This window comes from Manis javanica, chromosome 11 (genome assembly GCF_040802235.1).
Source record: "Manis javanica isolate MJ-LG chromosome 11, MJ_LKY, whole genome shotgun sequence".
Taxonomy (NCBI): domain Eukaryota; kingdom Metazoa; phylum Chordata; class Mammalia; order Pholidota; family Manidae; genus Manis; species Manis javanica.
The window spans coordinates 43,469,805-43,478,465 of NC_133166.1; the positions used below are offsets into that span (position 1 = coordinate 43,469,805).

General features: G+C 36.0%; 1 long non-coding RNA gene across 1 annotated transcript in view; it reads right to left on the reverse strand.

The window, feature by feature from the left end:
* LOC140844256 (uncharacterized) overlaps positions 1–6,788 on the reverse strand; it is a 115,827-nt gene extending 109,039 nt beyond the window's left edge. Inside the window, exon 1 of the long non-coding RNA XR_012122406.1 lies at positions 6,274–6,788. This is a non-coding gene — a long non-coding RNA (uncharacterized lncRNA). The remainder of the gene's footprint in view (positions 1–6,273) is intronic.
* Between the last annotated feature and the right edge of the window lie 1,873 nt (positions 6,789–8,661).

The window sequence follows — 8,661 nt, forward strand, 5'->3', positions numbered from 1 at the left end:
GTGCAGAACGTGCTCAGTCAATATCCAAGGATGTATAACAATTTGGAAACAATTATCTGTGCTAATGGAGTAAGCTGGATCAAAACAATCCCGACATACTAGAATCTTATTTGTCATGTTTTACTCTTTCATCATATTATCTGCTTCAGAAAAAAATCTTGAAACTGAGGCATCAAACTTATTTTATCTTGAATAAGTGTATTTGAAAAATATCAATGTAAAATCGTCCAGCAATGTCAGTAGCAATTGATTTTAGGGACTATAACTATAGCAGTAGTATTATAATATAAGGGTATCTTTTACTGACATTTTATTTTCCTGACCCAATGAAGTAGCTCATAATAATATCGATCATTTCTTTTTAACCTGGTGTTAAAGATCTTACCCCACATGCATCACCTTTAATGGTAATAAAAAAAACTTGACCCAAAAATAACTAAACCAGCTTAATTTACTCAGGACTATGCAGCTAGTGAGAGATGGAACTGTCTTCAAATCCTAGCCCTGTCTTACTTCTAATACGCTGCTTTACAGAAGCTGCTGTGTCCCCATAATACCTATTACACTTTAGAGAATAACAGATAGATGTTTCTTTTCAGGGTGCCAGACATAAGAAAGAAGAAAGGGAGAGAACTACAAAGAAAGAGTTACTGCTCCTGTTGTAAATGAAGAGTAAAGAAAGAACTGAGTGTAAGATTGATAAAACACTGCCTCCAAAGCAGGTGTTTAAGTCAGGATTCTCCATAGGAAAAAACAGAACCAATAGGATGTGTGTATGTATATATGAGAATATACTGTGTATTTTATCTAATATACTTATGTACATATATATGCATATATGGGTATTAAGGAATTGGCCTACACAATTATGGGGGCTGGCAAGTCTGAAATCTGCAGGCCAGACTGGCAGGCTAGAGACATAGGGACATGCTGGTATTACAGCTCAAATCTCAAAGCACTATGAAGGCAGAATTTCTTCTTCCTTAGGGACTTCATTCTTTTTGGCTTTTCTTTCTTTCTTTCTTTCTTTTCTATAAAGGCCTTCAACTGTTAGTATGAGGTCTTCATTATAGAGAGCAATCTACTTTACTCAAAGGCTAATGATTTAAGTGTTAGTCATTTCTTTAAAAAAAAACATGTATCTTCACAGCATCTTAACTGGTGTTTTACAAAAAATTGGGTACATTGGGTACCATGGTCTATTCAAGTTGTTGCATAAAATTACTCAATAGAGCAGGGAAGTGGCAGTTGAAAAATGCTACACAGAACATTGAGAAAATATAAACTTGGAGGAATTAAATTATCACCTAATATTTTCTTTTGTTTCTATATATTATTGACAACTTCCAAAGCATATCATTATATACAGTAGAATCACCGCCCCTCAATTAAGTTAATGCACAGAAAATCTCAAGGAGTAGTAATTGAATTATATAAGTATTGAATATCTAATACATGCCATGCAATACTCTAAGACCAGGGCCAAAGAAATAAAAAGATACAGTCTGTGTCCTCAAGGGGCTTATAGTCTGCTAAGAGGGACAGGGAGTCAGAATGCCTGTATAAAAACAATTAGATCTTCCTTTTACTACTAGCTTCGGTGTCACTGCCAGGGTATAACAAAGCTGGATTCACTCCAAACCATAACAAATCCACCAAACAACTATTAGAATAAATGAATTTAGTAAAGTCACAGTATACAAAATCAACAAACAGAAATCTGTGGTGCTTCTACATACAGTAATGAACTAATAGAAAGTGAAATTTAAAAATAAATCCCATTTACAATAGTATAAAAAAGAATAAAATATCTAAGAATAAATCTAACCTAAGACATGAAAGACCTATACTCTGCAAACTACAAGATATTGATGAAAGAAACTGAAGAAGATACAAATAGATGGAAAGGTAGTCCATGCTCACTGAGAGCATAGATTAATATTGTTAAAATGGCCATCCTACCTAAAACAATCTACAGATTCAATGTAATCTCTATCAAAATACCAATGGCATTTTTCACAGAACTAGAGCAAATAATCCTAAAATTTGTATGGGACTACAAAGGACCCTGACTATACAAAGCAATCTTAAGAAAGAAGAACAGAGCTGGGGTATTATGCTCCCTGACTCCAAACTATACTACAAAATTATATTAACATCAAACTGTCCAGTACTGGCAGAAGAACAGACACACAGGTCAATGGAACAGAATAGAGAGTCCAGAAATAAATCCACACCTATGTGGTTTAATATATGACAAACAGGGCAAGAATATACAATGGGTAAAAGACTCTCTTCAGTAAATGTTGTTGTGAAAACTGGACAGTTACTTACAAAAGAATAAAACTGAATCACTGTCTTATGCTATACACAAAAATAAACTAAAAAATAAGACCTGAAACACAAAACTCTTAGAAGAAAGCATAGATAGTAAACTCTTGAACACTGGCATTAGTAACTTTTTTCTGGATATATTTCCTCAGGCAAGCGAAACAGAAGCAAAAATTTAAAAATGGGTCTACATTGAACTAAAAAGGCTTCTGTACCACAAAGGAAACCATCAACAAAACAAAAAGACAACCTACAGAATGGAAGGATATATTTGCAAATTATGTATCAAATTAGAGGCTTAATATGTAAAATATATATAAAAAACAAACTCATATAATTTAATGCCAAAAAAACACAAAACAAATAAACCCAATTAAAAAATGAGCAGAGGACCTAAATAGACATTTTTCCAAAGAAGACATACAGATGGCCAATAGACACATGAAAAGATGGTCTATATTACTAATCATCAGATAACTGAAAATCAAAACCACAGTGAAATTATCACCTCACACCAGTCAAAGTGACTAATACCAACAAGACAAGAAATAACAAGTGTTTGTGAGGATATGGAGAAAAGGGAATCCTCCTACACTGTTGGTAGGATTGTAAACTGGTGTCACCACTATGGAAAGAGGTATGGAGGTTCCTCAAAAAATTAAAAATAGAAATACCATATGACCTAGCAAATCCACTTTTGTGAATTTACCTGAAGAAAACAGAATCACTAATTCAGAAAGATATATGTATATTCAGAACTCCTATGTATATTGCATCATTATTTACAATAGTCAAGATATGGGGGCAAGCTAAATGTCCATTGGTAGATGAATGGATTAAAAAGATATGATACATAAACATAATGGAGTATTACCCAGCTATAAAAAAGAATGAAATCCTGCTATCTGTGACAACCTGAATAGACCTAGAGGATATTATGCTAACTGAAGTCAGAAAGAAAAAGGCAAATGACATGATTTCACTTACATGTGGAATCAAAAAAACAAAACAAATGAACAAAAAAGATTAATAAACACATAGAACAGACTAATGGTTGCTTATGGGGAGGGAGGGCTGGGGTGTCAAAATGCATAGAGATATACACTGAGATTTGTGCATTTTACTGTATGTACTTCAATAAAAATAAATATAAAGCTGGATTAAATTATCCTTGTCTGATAGGGTGATGAGGGTTAGTTAGTTCTATGCCTTCAAGAATGTTTTCTTATTATAGACAAGCTCCCAGCACAAAAAAGTAATATTAACAAAGATTTATAGACTATTAATAACAACTATGGAAATGCAATGCATGCACATTAAGGATAAAATAAATACAACTGCAATGATTTAAACAGTTCAATGAAACTTGTACTACTTATGATTTTGCACTGAACTTTTAAATATCCATCTGCCACATAGGTACTGAACAAAAACATGGAAAGGACTTTGGTCAGAAAATTAGTATCACTGGTTATTCTCAGAATCAGTGGATAAACAGGTGCTTTGACTTAGATCTGAATTCAAGAATCTTCTTTGAACCAGTTGTGACCCTGAGAAAGCTACGTAAGCTGCGGTGTCCTAATCTATTTTTCCTGGTAATTAGATCAACTGGTTTTTAGAATTGTTATAAAGATTAAATATGGTCATACAAGTGAAAATTCTAAGTAGGCTCTCAATAAGCCCTATTTCCTTGTTTGCTATTAGATTTGAAACTTAGGAGAACACAGGAAAATAGCTATCTCTTTTCAGCTTTATAAGACTGTCCATTATATTTTCCATCATTTGCATCCTTTAATTTCATACATAAATTGCTAATGTCATGTGAAATAAAATTGTGTCTATTCCCCACCTGCTTCTTTGACATAAACATGAACACACACACACACACACACACACACACACACACACACACACACACACACACATTTACCCGACTCCTCCTCATAAAATACGGTATTCAATTCTACATTATGAAATTATCATTGTTAGAGATCACTACAATATCTTGCTGTCAGTTAACAGTGTCACATATCCAAAAGGCAAAGTATGCTTGAAATGTAATGCTTTGTACAGGAATAACTAATAGGCTTATAAGAGAATCTGTTGAAAATACCAGACTAATAAGGTGAAGAGAGCAAACACAGACACAAATTGTGAGCCTGACCTTTGTTCTAGTTGTTCTCTGACTATTTTAATTATCCAGCTAATTGATTTAAATATATTTGCATAGATATGAATGTGATTGGAGAACAGGGTCTGAAGTCAGCAGTGATGGACGTGTTTTTCTTACCTTTTGGTTCATTTGTAAAGGAAGACCCAAACTTTGATAAATGTTTCTTAGAACTTCATGTAAGATTGAAGAAAGACTAAATATCAAACTTGGTGCTTTTCAGCTGGGATCACAAAACTTTAGAGATGGATGAGCTTTATTACTCTAAACTTCTCTTTTTAAAGATGTAGTGACTGAAATTCAGAGCACTTGAGGTCAAACTGTTGTCAGAGAGAGGGCTTACTGTTCATTAATTGTTAATCATAAAACTATAACTTGGTATTTAGAAAAAAATTTGAAAATAATATGTTGGGGAGTAAAACATGTTACATGAGTATAAACGTGAGGCAAGTGTTTTCTGAAATAAGGTACTTTATTTTGATTATCCACTTGGTCTTTGGTCACAGACGAAAATCAGTATTTAGGAATTGAACTTCTCTTTAGTCTTATGACATGGAAATTTTTGTAATATTGATAAAGAAAAGGCTAAATTAAATTTACATTTTTAGAGCCCAGGATTGGAAATTTCCTGAGCAAAAGTATATATCATTAAAGTGTCTTTTAATTATTATAATGTGTATAGATGCATAGATACTTTTAAAATCATATTTTAATGATAGGTATATGCTTGTTACATTTAACCATAAAATATCTGAATTATATAAAGTAGTATATTTAACTATATATAAATTACAGATACATTACTTAGATATGTGATATAACTTAAAAATAGTTACTTATATAGTTATACATTAAATATACTAAATATGTTTTATGTATATTTAAGTTAAATATGTATATTTAAAAATACATATTAAATATGTGTTTTTAAAAATACGTAAGTTAAATATATATGTTTAAAAACATATATAAGTTAAGTATATATATAAAGCAAGCCATTGTATTCACTCTTGAAGGAGTAGCCTCCGGTGGGAGATGAGCTTTTATCATTCAATCCTGTCCTAGCTCTTGTCTCTAGAAGCTTTGTGATTGTCCAAGTCAATTTTTTTTTTTTGCCTCCCAGTAGCTGAGGGTGTGCCAAGACCTGTCAGTGTCCCAGAGGGCGCGAACTCAGTCAGCACCTCAGCTCAGACTGATTGGAAGCGGGACCCTCGGCGGCAGCTTTTAAAGCATGCAGATGCCCACAGTCCTGTGGGGCCACGAGCCCAAGCCCTGCTGGCCCCCAGGGCCGGGTGATGGAAGGGTTCCGTAGGCAGCCCCCCCACACCAGGGCACCGGCACCGTGAAGCTCCTCAGCCGGCAGCTGCGGGCGGTCCGCGCGCGGCAGCGTAAAGACAGCGCAAGGGCGGCACCTGCCAGCTTCTGTCCCGGAAGAGCCCCCAGCCGACCCCAAGGAGCGTCGGAGCAGAGGCCTGCCCCTCAGGCCATCTCCCGGACGGCAGGAACCTCTCCCGCACACAGACCGCCCGCCTCGCCGCCGCCGCGCTGCGCCCCGGGGCCAGTGAGCCGGCGCGCGCCCTCCGAGGGGCCTCCTCCGGTGGCTGGTTCCGTGGGTTTCCTGGACGTGAGCCCAGTGGTTCCCCAAGCGAGGTGTTTCGGGGCTTGTTTCTCAGGTGCGGTCATAACGGTTGGGGTGCCTGATGTGGGGTTTGCCCTCTCGCCCCTCAGGGCTGTGCACCCCGCCGACGGGAGTGTGTCCCAGCCTCTCCTACCTGCCTCGCTGCGGGAGGCCTCTCCTCCGCCATCGCAGAGGCGTCGTCGCTGGCCCGTGTGTGGGTTTCTTTCAGAGGAAGTTTTCCACACGTAACTGGCGTGTTCGTGCCACAGCGGAGTGAGCCCGGTATCCTTACGCCACCATCCTCAACCGGAACTTATTTTACTTAAGAGCTATTATTTTGCCAATATGTTCTCCAATTCCACCTCGTCCGCCAGCATCCCCCATTCAGGAAGTAGCCCTTACGCTGCATTTGCTTTTTAAACTTTTTATCATTCCTTGCCTACTTAAAATAGAATTGTCATGCATATGGACCCATTAAAATAGAACCAATTAATTTTGCTTGTTTTAAAGTCTTCATAGAAATGTTTCTATATTGTATACATATATCTGTCTTGCTATTTTTCAACATTATCCAACAGTTTTTTTTTACGATTCCTCCACATGTATGTGTTATGTGTAAGTTGGCTGCAGCAACTCATACACTATTTGCTAGTCAGAAAATGTGTTTTAAGGACAATGTTTTTCTACATAAGTCAAATAAAAGTGATTTAGGACATTTACTTTTTTGATTACCAATTTCTCTGTTGATGATCTATTTTGTAGCGTGAAATTCACAACAGTACATGTGAATTTTAATTCCAAAGATGGGAATCATTTTTCTCACTCCTCACTCTAAAGTTTCATCATAATTTACCGCCAGATATTTTGAAGAGTAATTCTATGACCTAATAGCAAAATTAATAAAACTAGGAAATTTGAAATTAAAATTAAAGGGCATGAATGTCTGTGTAAAGTAAGGAGGGGTAGGCTCCAGGCAAAGGATTTTAAAGAATTTTAAAACACATTTGAAATGTTACATTTAGGTCAGTAATTTTATGTCTTCCAAACTTCAGAATAATTTTATCATATGCATATTGTACAAACATAGAAGACTAAAACAATAATTAGGACAATTCCTAAGTGAATTGATTTAAAAGAACTTTTTCTGAAAATACAGACATAAATTATTGTGCTTCTATAGTCACTAAAATCCTCTCTTTTTGTTTGCATGACACTACACTAACTGAATTCCATTCTTCTTTATGTTCTAACTACTCCACAAGAACACATTCAATATCCTGATTGCATTTTAGGTGCCAGCCACTGTTTTTGCATCAGGGAATGTGCAATTATGAAGATTACTGCAGATAAAAAGGAGTCATTGACTGCCTTTGTCAAAAACTAAGCATATACTGCCTTGTCTAGGTTTCACTGGCACTAGATATTTTTACTTCTGGTTTTACTAAAAAAATGAAAGAATATTCCAGATTTAGGTCTTCTGCCCTGAACATCAGCATAGCAGGCAAACTACAAATCTGGCATTCCTTAAAATTATATTCTTGAAAATTTGTTCATGGTTTATAAGCAAAGAGTGCACCCTGATGGGGACCGAAGGACTCATTCTGCAGTGGAAGCCTGCTCCTGGCAGAACATAGCCAGCCACTCTTCTCTTGTCCCGAGTAATTCAGCTCAGACTCCTACATTGAATACCAACAACTTATTAAAAAAAAAAAGTTACGATTAACTAGAATGACCCTCTGATGTTCCTAATTATATTAAAGCTCATTATACTTGTTAAGTATAACTTAAGTATTATTATTCTTCAGGGCAAACTCATGCAGTTTCAAACTACTGAACTTTGCCTTACCTTTCAGTTTCCCATTCTGGGTTCCCCAAATTTTCTTATATCTTTCCATTTTACTGGACATTCAAGTAATCTCAAATAACTGCTTTTTCTACAACCCTAAACTGCCTTTTGCAAATAAAAATGTGCTACAGATAACAAAATGAAGGAACTGCATGTAAAAAGGTGATAATCTGTTTTGAAAGCTCACCACTCAGTAGGTAGTTGGAAGCACTTAGGATCTAGACTTTAATAATATGAGAGATTCTGTAAAATAATTCCTGTTTGACAGAGCCAGGACAATCCAGACTTTGGCAGGAAAAAGTCATTACGTCCATAGCCAATCCAGTCAGCTCTGGGAACGAAAGCATGATAAAGAAGGTAGGTTCCATTCTGAGACCAGCAAGTGTTTGTAAGATTCCAGACAGGTAAAGAAACTCTTGAATAAGAACCACAGTTCTGGAAAAGGATTCTAAATAAACTTCTGCTCTGAACTACTTCTCTAAGTAATAATTCACCTTTCAAAGATCCACTGTTTAAAATATTGCTTAATAGTACTACCATCACCAACCACTATAGCAAATATCATCATTAGATGATGTATGTCAGTTTTTTAATGTGTGTCATCCACCATAAGACTCTCCTCCCATGTTCTATTCTTCCTAATTTTAAGAGCTAATTTACAAAGTAGATATTATAAACCCAGCTTTAGAAGGGAAT